Source organism: Crotalus tigris, unplaced genomic scaffold, assembly GCF_016545835.1.
Source record: "Crotalus tigris isolate CLP2741 ecotype Arizona unplaced genomic scaffold, ASM1654583v1 scf7180000017950.1190679, whole genome shotgun sequence".
NCBI lineage: Eukaryota > Metazoa > Chordata > Lepidosauria > Squamata > Viperidae > Crotalus > Crotalus tigris.
This window is the reverse complement of record NW_024096740.1, coordinates 611,174-630,036: the sequence shown is the minus strand read 5'-3', so window position 1 is coordinate 630,036 and position 18,863 is coordinate 611,174.

Below are 18,863 nucleotides of genomic sequence, written 5' to 3'. Positions count from 1 at the left end.
TTCCGGGGGCGCCGCCGCGCATGTGCGCCGCACGTGAAGGGCGCCGTCGCGCATGCGCGCCGTGCGCAGGGGCGCCGCCCCATGCGCACCGCGCATGCGCATAACGTTTGTGTGACGGGGTCGCCGTCACACAAACGTTGAGAACCGCTGCTCTATATTCTATTCTATTCTCTATCCTTCTCTATTCTATTCTATTCTATTCTATTCTATTCTATTCTATCCTATCCTAAATATTCTATTCTATTCTATTTTCTATTCTATTCATTCTATTCTCTATCCTATCCTATTCTACTTTCTATTCTATTTTCTATTCTATTCATTCTATTCTCTATCCTTCTCTATTCTATTCTATTTTATCCTATCCCAAATATTCTATTCTATTCTCTATTCCAGTGGTGGCGAACCTATGGCACAGGTGCCAGAGGCGGCACTCGGAACCCTCTCTGTGGGCACACGTGCCGTTGCCCCAGCCTCGCCTCCCCCCATGACCCCCTCTCCAGCAGCCCCCCTGAAGGAGAGTCGCCCCTGAGCATGGCCCACACGGAGCAGCGCAGCCAAAGACATGGCAGCCAGGCAGCGTAGACAAGACTCTGCCCTCACACCCCATTGTGCACAGCTGATGCTGCAGGGCGAGGGCAGAGGGCGTGACCGCCATAGCGCTGCTGGGCTGCCTGGGCGATCTGCGGCGTGCCCTGGAGGCGGGGAGTGGCCCTGCAGACAGGCGGGGTGGGGATGGAGGCGGGGCAGGAGGTGGAGCGGGGGCGGGGCCAGTTTTTGGGCACTCGGTCTCGTCTAAAAGGTTCGCCATCACTGTTCTATTCTATTCTCCATTGTATTCATTCTCTATCTTATTCAGTCCTATCCTATCCTATCCTATCCTATCCTATCCTATCCTATCCTATCCTATTATCTCTTCTCTTCTCTTCTCTCCTCTTCTCTATTCTATCCAATCAACATAGATCCTGCACTCTTTGCAGCAATGATCTTGCACAGACTTCAGAAAAATGAACTGCGCTAGCTAAGAATGAAATATTTGAGAAAGATTCTGATCCTAAAGTCATGCTTAGATACAGAGTTGTCTGTTGCTAAGATTCATCGAGAGCCCCTCTGGGAAGGAGATGGGAAGTTAAAAAATTTTATGTACCGCAGGCCACTTTAGCTGACTGTGTTCAGCAGGTCAGCGGTTCAAATCTCACCGGCTCAAGGTTGACTCAGCCTTCCATCCTTCCGGGGTAGGTAAAATGAGGACCCAGATTGTTGGGGGCAATGTAAATATATATATATACATTGCTTACTGGTGTACACCGCTTAGAGAGTGCTTGCACTTAAAGCGGTATATAAGTCTCATAAAATAAATAAATAAATAAATTGCTTGATGGATTGACCGACACCTACATACATCACGGCCAAAGTTTTACCGGTCTGACCAGTTGGAAGAATAGAACAGAGGTGCAATCCACGATCCTTGGCCGTCGACTAAAATCATTCCCCAATTATCTCCTCCGCCAGGCTGGAAGAGGCTGAAGGCATTTTGCCCCTGTTCCTCTCCCCCAAACTGGACCGCCCGTTTAAAAACTCACGAAAGGAAAAGGTAGAGGAAAAATGTTATAAGAGCTTCGGATTTCTGACCCAGCAATTTGGCATCCACATCTGGCTCAGCTGAGGCATTTGGGGGCTCGTTCTCCGCTACTGGGAAATCCACCGGCTCTTCTTTTAACAGAACCTGCAAAGAAGAAACAGAATGGCACAATTGGGGCGAAAAGAAGCTCGGAAAGCAATGTGGTTTCTGATTTTTTTTTAGTGGAAAAAGAGATCTGAGCAGCTTTAAAAAGAAACAAAAGAGGCTCTTTGAAAGTCAAATTAGCTGTCTAATCCGGGGCTTTTCAACCTTTTCACCCATTGTACCACTTTTAGGATACGGCAGTGTTTCTCAACCTTGACAATTTTAAGGCATGTGGACTTCAATTCCCAGAATTCGTTGTCAAGGTTGAGAAACACTGGGATATGGCAACATCCGAGTACCACCAGTCGCCTAGCAAGGTGTCAAAAACTTGATGACCAAAAAAAAAAAAAAAGTACAGTAGTATAAGTTTGCTTAGTGCAGTGGTTCTCAACCTGTGGGTCGGGACCCCATTTGGGGTCAAATGACCATTTCACGGGGGTCACCAAACCATGCTGTCCGACATTTTGTTCCCTTTTCCCTAGCTGTCCTACTCCCTCTTATTGGTGGCCACACCCACTTGGGGGTCACCACAACATGGGGAACTGTATTATGGGGTCACGGCATTAGAAAGGTTGAGAATCACTGGCTTAGTGACTGTTTGAAGTTACAATGGCACTGAAAAAAGTGCCCCCCAAGCCACAGCCGAGCAAGACACCTGCCTGCCCGCCCGGTGGTGCTCTTCCTCCTGTCCGAGGTTTCCATTGTTGTGAGAATTTCTGTTGAGGATTGGCAGCGGGGGTGGGGTAGGGGGTGTTTGGTTTTTATTCCCCCCATCTGCTGGGTGGTTGCAGCAGGTTTTGGTCACTTCACATGACCTTGGACACTGTGACTGTCATAAATATGAATCAGTTGCCAAGCATCTGAATGTAAATCACAAGACCCTGGAGAGGCTGCAACATTTCAGCTGATTGGTGCTTCTTTAGGGTTCAGCAGAAGCACCAGGATCAGCGCCGAGCTCCAGATGGAGCCTAGCACTGATCCTGGCGCTTCCACTGAGCCCTGACAGCCCTGCAGCTCCAGCCGTCTCTCACTCAGGCTTGTGCAGTACTGCTACCGGTTCAGCTCATTCCCCTCCCCCACTAACACTACCTTTTCTAGGATGGTTGCGTACCACCTGCCAGGTGCCCATGCACCACAGGTGGTACCCGTACCGCTGGTTGAAAAGCCCTGGTCTAATCCAGGGATCCCCAACCTTGGCAACTTTAAGACCTGTGGACTTCAACTCCCAGAATTCCCCAGCCAGCCACGAATGGCTTACAAGTTGCCAAAGTTGGGGGACCCTTGGTCTAATCATTTGGCTAGGATTGCCAAGTTCCCTGCACCAGTGCCAGGATATATTGGGGATAAATGCAGCAGCAGTCCAGTTATCATTGCACGAACACCCCTTATTTGTTTATTTTAAAGGCTTTCATAACAGTCCACGTTAGGCACCATAACTCTGGGTGGCTTTACAGACAATTCCCAGCTGAATTTTGCTGACTCCATAAGTCAGGGGTAGGCAACCTTGGCCCTTTTATGACTCGTGGACTTCAAATCCCAGAATTCCTGAGCCAGCCCTGCTGAGGGGAAAGGGAGAGGTTTTCAAGCTGAGCCATGATGGCTCAGGAATTCTGGGAGCTGAAGTCCACGAGTCATAAAAGGGCCAAGGTTGCCTACCCCTGGCCTACGGGATTGTTGGCTGCTTTGGCTCACTGGTTTACAGGCGAGTAAACCTGTAAGCCGTCCATTTAATGATGCTTCAAAACTGCAACGGTGTTAGAAATAAGAGACTTCCGACTGGTCCTTACGCTTGCAAGCATGGCAATGTGTTCCTTAGGTCAGGTAATCAAGATCTGGGCACTTGGCAACCTGGAATTAAGGAGAAACTTCTTGACAGTGAGGACAATTAACCAGTGGAACAGCTTTGCCTCCAGAAATCGTGAGCGCTCCATCACTGGAGGTTTTCAAGAATAAGCTAGACAGTTACCTGTCTGAGATGGTATAGGTTCTCCTGCTTGATCAGGGGGTTGGATTAGAAGACTTCCAAGGTCCCTTCCAGCTCTATTCTATTCTATTTTCTATTCTATTCTATTCTATTCTATTCTATTCTATTCTATTCTATTCTATTTTCTATTCTATTCTATTTTCTATTCTATTCTATTTTCTATTCTATTCTATTTTCTATTCTATTCTGTTCTCTATTCTATTCTATTTTCTATTATCCATCTATTCTATTCTATATTCTATTCTATTCTATTTTCTATTCTATTCTATTTTCTATTATATTCTCTATTCTATTCTATTTTCTATTATCTATCTATTCTATTCTATTCTCTATTCTATTTTCTATCTATTCTATTTTCTATTCTATTCTATTCTCTATTCTATTTTCTATTCTATTCTATTTTCTATTCTATTCTATTTTCTATTATCTATCTATTCTATTCTATTTTCTATTATCTATCTATTCTATTCTATTCTATTTTCTATTATCTATCTATTCTATTCTATTCTCTATTTTATTCTCTATTCTATTTTCTATCTATTCTATTTTCTATTCTATTCTATTCTCTATTCTATTTTCTATTCTATTTTCTATTCTATTCTATTTTCTATTATCTATCTATTCTATTCTATTTTCTATTATCTATCTATTCTATTCTATTTTCTATTATCTATCTATTCTATTCTATTCTCTATTATATTTTCTATTATCTATCTATTCTATTTTCTAGTCTAGTCTATTCTCTATTTATTCTATTTTCTATTATCTATTCTATTCTATTCTATTTTCTATTATCTATCTATTCTATTTTCTAGTCTAGTCTATTCTCTATTTATTCTATTTTCTATTATCTATTCTATTCTATTCTATTTTCTATTCTATTCTATTCTCTATTTATTCTATTTTCTATTATCTATTCTATTTTATTCTATTTTCTATTCTATTCTAGTCTCTATTCTATTTTCTATTCTATTCTCTATTCTATTCTCTATTCTATTCTATTTTCTATTATCTATTCTATTCTATTCTATTCTATTCTCTATTCTATTTTCTATTATCTATCTATTCTATTCTATTTTCTATTGTATTTTATTCTATTCTATAGGTTGCAGGGTCCCAGGGTCATGTGATCACCATTTGCAACTTTCCCAGAGGGTTTCTAGCAAGGAAAATCAAATGGGGAAGCCAGATTCGCTTAACAACCACAAGTCACTTCATGGCCGTAGCATCAATGCTCATAAAATTGTGTAAGTCACATAACGACTGCACTGCTTAGCAACAGATGTTCCGGTGCCAATTGGCTGTAAATCGAGGATTACTTGTGCTGTAAGAATCCAGCCTCCCTAGTTCAAAAGTCAAGGCCAGGGGTCTTCAAACGTGGCCCTTTTACGACTTGTGGACTTAGTTGAAGTCCACAAGTCGTAAAAGGGCCACGTTTGAAGACCCCTGGTCAAGGCCTCAGGATGACACATAATTAATGTTGGCTTGTTCACAAACTGTGGTTATATAAAGGAGGAAAGCTATCGCTAACAGTTTGTCCCCACAATCTCTGTTCAATATTCAAAAACGCAACCTTGAACTGCGTTGCACAACTCTGGGAACGTTTAAGCTTCGATGCCTTGGACACACACAAAAAGCTGCGAAAGGGAGTATATTAAAATTTACGTTTGTTGTAGGACTGTAGCAACTAGGATATGTGCAATCGACGTCATTGTAGGTTGCTTGGGGGTCAAATCATCGTTACCTTTTTCCCCTCACAAATTAGCGAAATCGAGCAAGTGATGGTAAATAACATCGACATGAATTGTTTACACATAACATTATTCAAAATATGGTGGAACTGAGCAAGCTATATAACTAATTGTTGACCAGTCGATGATCGCACAAAGATAGGCATTGCAGACGGGTTCTTATTGACAACGATCTTAAAAATAACCTCTTAAAATTATTCGGCGCTCTCGAGTTTCAGTTAATACCTGAGGGTGATTTAACACCAGTTCTGTGCAACCTGTTAGTAACGTGAGGATCTGGATAGTAAAACCTACCTGAGGTGTCCTGCTCTTGGCCTCCTGTTGACTCATCAGGAAGTCCTCCACCAGGGCCACCGCCTGGGGACACGATTCCGGCCTCCTGGCTTGGATCCAACTCCGCAGCTCCGGTGGGAGGCTGGCCAGGAACTGCTCCAGGATCAGCAGCTCCAGGATCTGCTCCTTGGTGCGTCTCTCCGGCCTCAACCACTGGCGGCAAAGCTCCTGGAGCTGGCTGTGGATCCTCCGGGGATCCTCTACCTCCTGGCAGCAGAACTGTCGAAAGTGCTGCCGCTGCCTCTCCATTCTCAGGGCTTCCCCCCTTAAGATGGCGGCCTTCACCTTCTCATAGTTTTCCTGGTCTCTGGCTTCCAGACCTCGGAAGGCCTCTTCCGCTTCTCCGCTCAGGGCTGGCAGGAGATGGGCCGCCCACTGGTCCCGAGGCCATCGGCAAGCTTTGGCCACTTGCTCAAAGGAAGTCAGGAACTCCTTGGTGTCCTCCCAAGGAGAAGCCTCAGACATTCCAGAGCTTCCCCGTCCTGCTAAAATGGGCTGCAGAGATTTCAGGAACTGCTGGAGTTGGCCTTCCCAGCGCTCCTGCATCCCATGACAGGTCTCCTTCGGCTCTCTTGTGACGCTCCCCATCCTAGGCTGTCCTTCTTACGCTGGCGATGAACCACACTGCAGGTTTTTCACGTTCCTTCTGGCTCTCGATCTGTCCCAGCAGGTCTTGGCTGACTCATTGCTTTCTCATCCTTTGTCTTTCAATCTATCCTACTGCAGTTAAGATATCTGAGGGAGTTTATAAGTATAGTTACGTTTACAAGTACAATTATGGAAGGAAGCTGACCTTTTTGATCTGAATACTTAGCTGTTACATCAGTGGTTCTCAACCTGTGGGTCGGGACCCCATTTGGGGTCGAACGACCATTTCACGGGGGTCGCCAAACAATGCAGTCCGCCATTTTTTTCCCCTTTTCCTTAGCTGTGCTACTCCCTTTTATTCTATTGGCTTTTGAAAGCCAATAGAATAGACTCTCTTGAATAGAGTCTAATTCTATTGGCTTTCAAAAGCCAATAGGAATTGTCCAGGCTGTCTCTGCCCTGCTGAGCCCGCCAAAAGTCCCATTCTGCAAAGGGTGCTGCACCAGTTGAGTAGTCCTTGACTTACGACCGGTTGAGTAGTCCTCGACTTACGACCGGTTGGGGGTTGCGGCATTAAAAAGGTTGAGAAACACTGTCTTACATTTTGAAATTTTAAATATTTAAATTTTTAAAAAAAGTCTTTGATTTTATTCCATTTATCCAATCAGGAAATAATAATTATATTTTTACCCTCCTGTCGCATGTCCAAAGAAAGAAAAGGTTAAAATATTCTCACAGAGAAAGAAACTTAAAGGAAGCTACTTTTCTTTTCCAAAATGTAAAAGAAGAAAAGACATGATGCAATTTAACCCAGAGCAATTAAGTCAGGGATCTTCAAACTTGGACTTTTTATGACTTGTGGACTTCATCTCCAAGAATTCCTCAGCCAGACACGCTGTCTGAGGAATTCTGGGAGTTGAAGTCCACAAGTCATAAAAGGGCCAGGTTTGAAGACCCCTGAACTAAGTCATCACTGTATTCTTTCAAAACCAGGTCCTACCACATGTACCCATTTTATTCCCACTACACTTTCATCCTGTGTACCTGTTTAAAAATGGAAGAGGTGCCAGGCAGGATCCTGACAGGGTAACGCAAACACAAAAGGGCCACTCGTGGAATTATTGCTTATCCTGCAGCTTTTCAGGGCATTATTTGCCCCCTAAAGTCAAGGGAGGCGCGAGGATGGGTGACTTCAGCCTTGGCAAGGGGGGGGGGACTAAACTCAACCCACACACAGGTAGTCCTCAACTTTACAACTGGAATTGAGCCTCAAATTTATGTGAGTTTTGCCCCATTTTATGATTTTTCTTGCCCCCATTGTGAAGTGCTACAGTTGATAAGTTAGTTCAGTTAGTCCTCGACTTACAACAGTTCATTTAGTGACCGTTCAAAGTTACATCACTGAAGTCACTTATGACCATTTTTCACACTTACGACCGTTGCAGCGTCCCCAGGGTCACGTGATCAAAATTTAACTGAGTCATGACGGTTGCAGCGTCCTGGGATCACATGATCGTCTTTTGAGACCTTCTAATAAGCAAAGTCAATGGGGAAGCCAGATTCACTTAACAAACATGTTAACAACAATTGCAATGATTCACTTAACAACTGTGGCAAGAACGGTCCTAAAACGGGGCAAAAAACAAATGTCTCACTTAGCAACATAAACTTTGGGCTCAATTGTCGCCATAAGTTGAGGACTACCTATCACCTGGTTGTTAAGGGAGCTGTGGTCCATTTTACGACCTTTCTTGCCACCGCTGTTAATTGAATCACCGCAGCTGATAAGTTAGTAACCCGGTTGTTAAGTGAATCTGACTTCCCCGTGGCCTTTGCTTGTCGGAAGGTCGCAAAACGGGGATCCCACGACTTCCGGGACACTGCCACCGTCATAACTGTGAGTCAAGTTGCCAAGCGTCCAAATTCTGATCACATGACCATGGGGAAAGGCTGCAAAGGTCCTCACTGTGAAAAAAGGGTCCTAAGTCACATTCGCGCTGTTCTAACTTTCAGCGGTCACTGAACGAACTGTCGTAAGTCGAGGACTACCTCCGCTCGGTGGGAGATCTCCGTGGAGAAGGAAAGAAGGACCAGGAGACGCTTCTGGCTCTCCTAATCATTTTTCCCAAAGCCCTGAGTGGGGAAAGGGTCACACCTCAACTGAATCAGACTGGTCCCCTGTATCAGGGGGTCCCCAAGCTTGGCCACTTTATGACTTGTGGACTTCAACTCCCAGAATTCCTCAGCCAGCAACGCTGGCTGAGGAATTCTGGGAGTTGAAGTCCACAAGTTATAAAGTGGCCAAGCTTGGGGACCCCTGCCCTATATCACCCAGCGCAGCCCTTCAAGGCTCCAAGGAAAAGGCGGGGCGGCCTCTGAGGCTGCCCGCGGAGACCCCTCGCCCCTTTCTGCGCGGCCTCCTTCTCTCCATCCCAGGGATCCAGGAAAGTCCCCCCCCCCATAACCGTACCGGAAGCCACCAGAAGGCCGACGGAAGTCCAGGCCGCGGCCTTTCCCTCTGTCGGTTGCTCAGTAACGCCCGCAGGAGACGGGGAGGATGAGCAGGAGCAGCCTGGCGACTCCTTTCCGGCTTGTAAAGTAGCCGCTCTCGGGAAACAACAGGAAATGGGAGGCACTTCCGGAAGGACCACTCCGGCTTTGGTTCCGCTTTTTCCCTTCCGCTTCCTTGCCCTCGGGCCAAGCTGGGCGCCACCGCCCCTAGTGGTTGTCTCCTGCATGAACGCTCTTCTTCCTTGATAGTCTGTACTAGAGGGAGGTATGAAAGAGTTAAAACGATCGGGTTCGGCTCCTAGACCTGTCCGCAAAGACATTTCCTGCTCATCCTGATCTTGGAGGCAAAGCGTCTTTTGGAAGGGGGGGGGGGGTGTCGGTCGTCCTGGGTGGGTCCCTGGGAACCCGGGAGTGGAGAGCGTCGCCCGGGAGCGAGAGGCTTGGAAGTGGCTGGGTGACGTCCTGCAAAAAGCGAAGGCTGAGCCCGCTGCTGCTTTTCTTTAAGGGGGTCCCCAAAGGGCAGGGCAGCGAGATCCTTTCCCCCCACCACCACCACCTCGCCCCGCTGCGGGTCAGGTAGACTTCTTCTGTCCAAGGAGGCTTTCTTCGTGGTCCAACAGGCATGAATAGATTTTTACCGTCTGCGAAGCGAGGCGTATTTTTAAGGTAATAATCTAAGTTAATTGCTGTGAATAACGCATCTGTCCTGTTTTGATGCTTGGCACTTTTGGGGATTTCTGATTTATTTATTTATTTTAGTAATGCATGGGCATCGATTTCTTTAGTTCGGTGTGCAACGACATGTATGTATGTATGTATGTATGTATATAATAATAATAATAATAATAATAAGTTGGAAGGGACCTTGGAGGTCATCTAGTCCAACCCCCTGCTCAGGCAGGAAACCCTACACCATTTTGGACAAATGGCTGTCCAGTCTCTTCTTGAAAACTTCCAGTTTTGGAGCATTCACCGCTTCTGGAGGCAGGTATGTATGTATGTATGTATTAGACAACCTGTCACTGTGATTGTTTCAGGGCTATTTTCTTAATCCAGATTCCTCAGTGCCTTCAAGATAATGGATGGCTGAACTTCTTAATGCACTGGAAAACTTTTTTTAAAATTCAGGGAGAGAATTTTTAAAATTCAGGCAGGTATCTGCCTTGAAAGTTAGACCAGGGGACCCCAATCCCCGGTACCGGGCCTTGGTCAGTTAGGAACCGGGCCGTGCAGCTGGAGGCATGCAGCGAGTCTGCAGGAGTCTGGGTAGGGGCGGTGGAGTGGCAGGACAGACGCCATACTATTGTGCAAAGGTTCTCCAGCGGCTGCGCTTGCAACTGGCTTGCAACCTCTTGAGCTCCGCGTACTTCCTCCTGTTCCTCCTCCTGGTTCATAATAATAATAATAATGATAATAATAATAATGATGATGATGATGATGATGGAAGAGACCTTGGAGGTCATCTAGTCCAACCCCCTACTCAGGCAAGAAACCCTATACCATTTTGGACAGATGGCTGTCCAGTCTCTTCTTAAAAACTTCCAGTGTTGGCACATTCACCGCTTCTGGAGGCAGGTTGTTCCACTGATTAATTGTTTTAACTGTCAGGAAGTTTCTCCTTAGTTCTAGGTTGCTTCTCTCCTGGATTAGTTTCCATCCATTGCTTCTTGTCCTGCCTTCAGGTGCTTTGGAGAATAGCTTGACTCCCTCTTCTTTGGGGGAACCCCTGAGATATTGGAACACTGCTATCATGTCCTCCCTCGTCCTTCTCTTCATTAAAGTAGACCAGGGGTAGGCAACCTTGGCCCTTTTATGACTCGTGGACTTCAACTCCCAGAATTCCTGAGCCAGCCATGCTGAGGGGAAAGGGAGAGGTTTCCAAGCTGAGCCATGCTGGCTCAGGAATTCTGGGAGTTGAAGTCCACGAGTCATAAAAGAGCCAAGGTTGCCTACCCCTGAACTAGACAGACCCAATTCCAACAACCGTTATGTTTTAGCTTCCAGTCCCCCTTGTGCTATCTCTTCTTCTGCCTCCTCCTCCTCTTCCTGCTTCCTTTTCCTCCTACTACTTTTTCTTCCTCTTCTTCTTCCTCACTTTCCTCCTCTCCCTCTCCAGGCACCCCCATCTGGGCTCGCACTCCCTTCACGCAAGTCTCCCAAGTTGGCAAGACAAGCGTGTGTGCCAGCCCAGCTTGCAACCGGCAGCTTCCCCCAGAATCCCCCTTGTTGGAGGGGGATTCCCTCCCCCCCAAGGTATGTGTTTGCGAGGGTGCTTTCTCAGGATGCAAATAGGAGCTGGGAGAAGCTACCTTTCACTTTAAGCCAGCGGTTCCCAACCTGTGGGTCGGGACCCCATTTGGGGTTGAACGACCATTTCACGGGGGTCGCCAAACAACGCAGTCCGCCATTTTTTTCCCCTTTTCCTTAGCTGTGCTACTCCCTTTTATTCTATTGGCTTTTGAAAGCCAATAGAATAGACTCTCTTGAATAGAGTCTAATTCTATTGGCTTTCAAAAGCCAATAGGAATTGTCCAGGCTGTCTCTGCCCTGCTGAGCCCACCAAAAGTCCCATTCTGCAGACGGTGCTGCAAGTTGTCTAAAGCGAAGGCGAGCTGTCTGGAAGCTTCCACCCCTCCCTGCTGAGCAACTACTAAAAATGTAAGTAAAAGAGGGCCAGGGGTGGGAGGTGGGAGGCCGGCGGGCGCAGGGGGGGTTGCTGGCGCGCATGGGGCCCGGCGGGTGCCTTACCTCCCTTGGGCTGGGCCAGCTGGTGGCCCAGCCGGTGGTCGCCCTGCGCCGTCTCTGCCGCTTGCCAGCTACACCTTGGCCGGCGCAGGGGGCGGCACCACGCATGCGCGGTGCTCCCTGGCAGGGAAAGTCCTCGACTTACAACCGGTTGGGTAGTCCTCGACTTACGACCGGTTGGGTAGTCCTCGATTTACGACCGGTTGGGTAGTCCTCGACTTACGACTGGTTGGGGGTCACGGCATTAAAAAGGTTGAGAACCACTGATTTAAGCCCTGCGTCTTCAAGGGAATCTCTCTCAACGTTTACACCTTTTCTAAGACCGCTGAGGGTTTTTTTGCTTTTGTTTTGATGCTGCTCCAGGTGCCTTATGTTTTGGCAATTTCCTGCTTGCTTTTCGTGGTTTAATTTGTTGTGTGTGTGTATGTGTTCAGTCTTTGTGCAGCTCTCAAGTTTGCAAGCCAAGAGCGCTCCTACCAGGCTTGCGAGGGGAGAGGGGAGAAGCTACATTTCCCCATGAGCACTATAGGGAATCCCCTTCCCCCCCCCCTCTCTCTTTCTTCCCACTTTTTTAGAAGCAGAAAGTCACTGATTTAATCTAATACAGTGATTGCGAACCTTTCAGAGCAGTGGTTCTCAACCTTTTTAATGTCATGACCCCCCAACCGGTCGTAAGTCGAGGACTACTCAACCGGTCGTAAGTCGAGGACTACTCAACCGGTCGTAAGTCGAGGACTACTCAACCGGTCGTAAGTCGAGGACTACTCAACTGGTGCAGCACTGTTTGCAGACTGGGACTTTTGGCGGGCTCAGCAGGGCAGACACAGCCTGGACAATTCCTATTGGCTTTTGAAAGCCAATAGAATTAGACTCTTTTCAAGAGAGTCTATTCTATTGGCTTTCAAAAGCCAATAAAATAAAAGGGAGTAGCACAGCTAAGGAAAAGGGGGGGAAAATGGTGGACTGCGTTGTTTGGCGACCCCCGTGAAATGGTCATTCGACCCAAATGGGGTCCTGACCCACAGGTTGAGAACCACTGTTTTAGAGACTGAGTGCCCAAACTGCAACCCAAAACCCACTTATTTATCCGCTGGGTGCCAGGTGGGACGTGGCCCACTGGGTGGGCGTGGCTGTGGTGGTCCTGGAAAACTGGGTGGGTGTGGCCAAAGTGGGCATGGTCACCTCAATGTTGCTCGTGGGGAGGGATGCCTCTGGGGGCCTGTAAAGACGCTAAGAAAAAGACGCAGGCATGTCTTGAGCAGAGATTTGAAGCTGCTGCAGAGCTGCCTGTCACAGCTTGAGACAGCTTGAGAGTCTCTGTGTGTTTATTGGTTTTTATATACTTTTTACATACATAGGCTTTTACCATTAAATGCTGACATTTTACATTCATATGTTTAACCATTGGATGCTGACATAAAGTTTCTTCATTGGAAAATTCCTTCATATAAGCAACTATTTTCTAGTAACATATTACCTGATCAGAGACCAGGTAAAAACAAATACAGATAGATCAAAAGGAGAAAGAACTGACAAAGGCAGGAAGAGATAGGAAGTAACTTAAGCATATTATTTATTTAGGTAGGTGAGATATTAAGTCAAAAGGGGATGACCTTTTGGCTGCTTCATTGAGACAAAGAGTATCAAGAGGTTATGAGGTTTGTGGGGGGGGGAAGCATGGCAGTTTGCTGCGCATGCAATTTCCCCCACAGGGGCTGGGCAGGGGAAGGGGAGATCCAGGGCGTCTCCGGCAGGTGGGGTGGTGGGTAGGAAGCTCATTCTGCAGGGTGAGGCGAGGCAGGGTAGGGGTGCCATTATCTCAGAGCAAGGCAAGGCAGGGACCAGGGCAGCTGCTGCCTGACACCATCGTCCCCCGCACACAGAGGCCAGCGAGCGCATGGGGGCCGACAGTGTCTGTCAGCAGCCACAGCCTCTCGGCTCCTCAACTGACGCACTCGGCTCCACAGCCCACCGCCAGCAGTTCAGAGAAGCCGCCTTTGAGCTGGACAGGTGGCCTACAACTGAGGAGGTAATGCAGTGGGTTGTGCCCAGGAAAAGGAGAGCATGCGAGGCCAGGAGGGATGGGACTGGTTGAAGAGGGATGATTGCCATCTCCGGGGCATGGCACGTGTGCCCACAAAGAGGGCTCTGGGTGCCGCTTCTGGCACGCATGCCATAGGTTCGCCACCACTGATCTAATACAATGTAATAATAATAGAGATGTAAGGTTTTTCACCTCAGCATCCAAATAAGTTCCAAAGACACTCGGAACGTGAGGCGACTGAAAACAACACAGCTTCATTTTTGATCCAAAGCAGTGGTTCTCAACCTGTGGGTCGGGACCCCATTTGGGGTCGAACGACCATTTCACAGGGGTCGCCAAACAACGCAGTCCGCCATTTTTCCCCCCTTTTCCTTAGCTGTGCTACTCCCTTTTATTCTATTGGCTTTTGAAAGCCAATAGAATAGACTCTCTTGAATAGAGTCTAATTCTATTGGCTTTCAAAAGCCAATAGGAATTGTCCAGGCTGTCTCTGCCCTGCTGAGCCTGCCAAAAGTCCCATTCTGCAAACGGTTCTGCACCAGTTGAGTAGTCCTCAACTTACGACCAGTTGAGTAGTCCTCGACTTACGACCGGCTGGGAGGGTTGCGGCATTAAAAAGGTTGAGAACCACTGATCCAAAGGAAAAGCCGGGATGTCTCTAATCTCTTGTCTCTAAGGCAGAGAGACAGAGGAGAAAAGACACACACACACACACACACTAATCAAAAAGTTTTCCGCCTTTATAACTAATGTACTTTCTCACGCTAATAGTTATAGTTTCTGCAGAAAAACATTTACAGAGCAAGAATACACAATTGCTGGCAAGCAGCTCAGAGCTTTCTCCTTGAGCTGATATAATTAAAGCGGGAGAAGGATACATTGCAGGCTAGCAAACACATTTAAAGTTACATCTTAGCATTTTCTTTCTCAGCACAATTTTAAGTTCTCTCTGAGCAAAGTACAGAGCGCAAACAAAGTTTGAACAATGGCTGGGTTATAAAAGGTTACATTTTGATCTCTTCAGAAATAAATGGCATTATTTATCGGTTTGTTTATTTAGAAAATTTAGAATAAATGTAATGCACTTAAATCATCCTGAAACTTCCCTCCCCCGCCAATGGAAAAATTGTCTTCCATGAAACTAATGCCCAAAACAATGGCACTGAAAAAAGTGCCCCCCAAGGCACAGCCGAGGAACACACCTGCCTGCCCACCCGTGGCGCTCTTCCTCTTGTCTGAGATTTCCATTGTTGTGAGCTTTTCTGTTGGGGAATGGCAGTGGGGGTGGGGTGGGGGGGTGTTTGGTTCCTCCCCCCGCCTGCTGGGTGGTTGCAGCAGGTTTTGGTCACTTCACATGACCCTGGGACACTGTGACCGTCATAAATATGAATCAGTTGCCAAGCATCTGAATGTAAATCACAAGACCCTGGAGAGGCTGCAACATTCCAGCTGATTGGCGCTTCTTCTGGGCTCAGCAGAAGCACCAGGATCAGCACCAAGCTCCAGCTGGAACCTGGCACTGATCCTGGCGCTTCCACTGAGCCCTTGACAGCCCTGCAGTTCCAGCCATCTCTCACTCAGGCTTGTGCGGTGCTGCCACCGGTTCAGCTCATTCCCCTCCCCCGCTACCACTTTTCTAGGATGCTCACATATCACTTGCCAGGTGCTAATGTACCACAGGTGGTACCCGTACCACTGGCTGAAAAGCCCTGATCTAGTGGGGCCCAGGGTGACTTTTCTGTTGCAGCCCCTGCCCTGTGGAAGACCCTTTCCTGGGGGAGCCTGCAGGCCCCCCCACCCTTCTAGCCTTCCAGAAAGCTGTAGAGGGCTGTTTTTCCCCCAGGTCCTGGGTCACGGTAAGGTTGGGACTGAGGATTTGGAGATTGGGCATGTGTGAGTCTTTGTGTGTCAGGCATCCATTTTGTTGGTTTTGGTTCTATTATAGTTGTGCGCCCCCTCCATCCTGCGTTGTGTTTTCCAAGACAGTCCCCTGGACTGCAAGGCGTTCAAACCGGTCAGTCCTAGAAGAGATTAACCCCGACTGCTCTTTAGAAGGCCAGATCCTGAAGTTGAAACTCAAGTACTTTGGCCACCTAATGAGAAGGAAGGATTCACTGGAGAAGAGCCTGATGTTGGGAAAAATTGAGGGCAATAGAAGAAGGGGACGACAGAGAATGAGATGGCTGGATGGAGTCACTGAAGCAGTAGGCGTGAGCTTAAATGGACTCCAGAAGATGGTAGAGGACAGGAAGGCCTGGAGGAACATTGTCCATGGGGTCGCGATGGGTCGGACATGACTTCGCAACTAACAACAACAACATTTTTGTGCACCCCCCCCTCCTGCGTTGTGTTTTACAAGACAGGTGGACCCAAATGGATGGATGAATGTTTTCCGAACAAGGCAAACCAATTACTTTGTGAGTGAGATGGGCGGTTTCTAAATTTCATAATAAATAAAAATAAATACGTTCAGGTGGTCCTTGACTTACAACCATAATGGAGTCTGCCCGTTATGGATCCGGGTGCATAAATACCTTTTGTGTGTGTGTGTGAGTTGGGTCCGTCGTAACTTCAAACAGTCGCAGGCTGATGGCTGCCTGTGCTGAACTTCTTTCTCCAGTTGTGCCCGAGCTCTTGGCTGAAAGAGGGGACCGATCCAAACTCAGCCGATCTTCCTTGAGCTGGGAAGGGAAGAGGGCAGAGACCCCCCACAGGAGGGACCAGGAATAATGAAACCCCCTTTGTGGGCCGAAGGAGCTGAATGCTCACGAATGTACACTGGGGAGGTGGAGGAATTGGCAGCATGAAACCGACATAACGGGCTCTTTTTCCTCGTTTCACTTGACCTTCCAATTATATTTCATCTCTAGTTATCGACTATGGAAAACCCCATTTCTGCCCTCTCTGGATTCTGTCATACGATGAAGGGAAAGGGGGGTGAACAAAGGGGTTTTTGTGGATACCACCAAAAGGACTACACATAACAATGGGGCTATCAGCTTTCATCTACTCCCCTCTGAAGTCTCCCTTCTGCTGGCAGTTAGGAAAAAGGGAGTGGAAATGTAACGCCTGGGATTGTCACTGGAAGGATGGTGGGGTGGGGTGGGGTTGCTGAGAACCCCTTAAAACCTTGAACCGTAGGGCTTGGCTCCCAAGTCCTGTCTAGAACGCCTGCAACCATTTTCTCTTAATAAAGGATGCCTGTTGGAAGAAATATTCCAAGAGTTCTGTCTTCTTAAGATGCAAAGTGGGGTGGGTCCTTACAGTGCAGCCCAGGACTGGACCTTCTTCCCAAAGAGCCTTAAATCCATGAAGGGAAAGAGCCTCCATAAGACCTGACAAGCATCAGGGTACCAGGCGCCTCTGGGGAACCAGGTGTCTGGATCAAGGTGCTCACACAGGATGGGGGCGGGAAGATGCCAGGAGCCCCCTGAAGTAGCCAATAGGAGTCGGGCACATCCCAGTTTCTTAGCACATCAGCAACTATGTCAGTGATGGCAAACCTTTTAGAGACCAAGTGCCCAAAAACTGCCCCGCCCCCAGCCTGCCCCCGCTCTGCTCCACCCTCACCCTGCCCATTCTCAGGGCCATCCACGGCCCACCGCAGATCGCCCAGGCGGCCTGCAGCGCCATGGTGGCCACGCTCTCTGCCCGCACCCCACAGCATCGTCTGCTGCCCAGCTGCCTTATGTTTGGCTGCACTGCTCTGTCCGGGCGGCACCCGGGGGTGACTCTCCTCTGGGGGGGGCTGCTGATGAGGGGGAGGCGGGGCTGGGACAACAGCATGTGTGCCCACAGAGAGGGCTCCGAGTGCCGCCTCTGGCACCCGTGCCATAGGTTCGCCACCACTGAACTATATCATAAAGGATTGAGAAAAAGATGCTCTGCAGCAGACATGTCAAACTTGCGACATCATGTGACGTTGCGCAACATATCGGGACTGTTTTGCCCTTGACGGCAGTGGGGTGGGTATGGCTTCTGCGTGACGCGCCCGGCCTGCGAGCCGGCAGTTTGACACCCCTGCTCTACAGGTAGTTCTTCCTTAACAGCTGCCCAGTTTGGCAATGGTTTGAAGTTACGGCTTTGAAAAAGCAATTTTATGACCGATCATAATTAAGGACCATGGTAGCATTCCCACACGGTCACGTGATTGAGACTCGGGCACTTCACAATGTACAACTCTCGTGGTGTCTTGTGATCACCTTTTGTCCACTTCCCAACTTGGCTTCCGACAAGCAGAATCAACGAAGGAGCCCACAGTAAAATTGCAAGTCGTGTGAAGTCTCGCTTAAAGGCGATTTGCTTAACGACGGCAATGGAAGTAATATCGTAAGCCCATTGTGGGGACATGGTGTCTTGCTCGGTGTTCACGATGATTCGCTTAACAGTCACAGTGGAAGTGAAACCCTAAGCCCACTGCTTTTTTTGTCATAGAACGCACCAGATTGGAGTTCCGGCACCTTTTTTCTATGGATTTTTAAAAGTAATTTTTGAAAATTTGATGTTTGCTCCATGTGGACTTGAATTGCCCTGTCGAGCGTAGTAGGTCGGCAGCAAAATCATTAAAACGGTTCATGCGGGCTGCTTGTACATTGAGTCCAATGCATGCGTATTTTGTCCGTGTTGGTTGTGATGGCGCTGCTTGGTTGTGATGGAGCTGGTTGTGATGGCACTACTTGGCCTGTAGCACTGCTCAGCTTGTGATGGGTCATGTGGTCGCGCACTGACTGCTTATTGCAGGCGGCGACCGTTATGTTTCGTTACACCACTGATGTGTGTGGGTATGCATACAGTGATTGACTATGTGCGAAAGGTAAATAATTTATTTTAAAAAAATCATTGGTGAATTTAAAATCTTTTTTAAATTTTTAGTGTAAAATTTACTATAAACATTTGCCTTAAACACAACAAATTAAATTTATGTTAAGAACTGAATATATAATTTTGCAATAAAAGATTAACAAGATGTGAGTTCCGCCTCTGTGTGCAAAAAAAAAAAAAAAAGAAGGTTCAATCAGTCAATTTCAACTTCTCGCGGGAAAAAAAAAAGATCTTGCAAAGTTGGAATTGATCGATTGAACTTTTTAGTCCCGTTACCACCGCACCATGTCCAGCCAATGGACCACATCCAGCCAACGGGCCGCACCCATCCAGCACCCAACGATGCATAAGTGGGTTTTGGGT